Source organism: Penaeus monodon, chromosome 21, assembly GCF_015228065.2.
Source record: "Penaeus monodon isolate SGIC_2016 chromosome 21, NSTDA_Pmon_1, whole genome shotgun sequence".
NCBI lineage: Eukaryota > Metazoa > Arthropoda > Malacostraca > Decapoda > Penaeidae > Penaeus > Penaeus monodon.
In genome coordinates this window covers 23542704-23542908 of record NC_051406.1, presented here as the reverse complement: position 1 = coordinate 23542908, position 205 = coordinate 23542704, and the positions used below count along the sequence as shown (strand labels likewise).

Sequence of the window (205 nt, the reverse complement as noted above, 5' to 3'; positions counted from 1 at the left end):
GTGACAGCAGTGAAGCATCCAGATCCAGTGGGTTAATAACAGAATGCACTATAAAAAAGCTACACTTTATAAACATCGAAGCCTAAAGACAAAAACAATGTTTGCTTCTGCATATATACTTATTCTTATTTCTTTCAATGTTTTTCCTAGAATGTCATGAACACTGAAAACATAACACCTGGTTTCCAACATTTTAACATACAAT

The 205-nt window shown here is 32.7% G+C and overlaps 1 protein-coding gene across 1 annotated transcript in view; it reads right to left on the bottom strand.

Moving 5' to 3' along the window:
• The window catches only part of LOC119586616 (transport and Golgi organization protein 11-like), a 33189-nt gene that overhangs the window by 5950 nt on the left and 27034 nt on the right, over window positions 1–205 (bottom strand). The gene's annotated exons all lie outside the window — the stretch shown is intronic.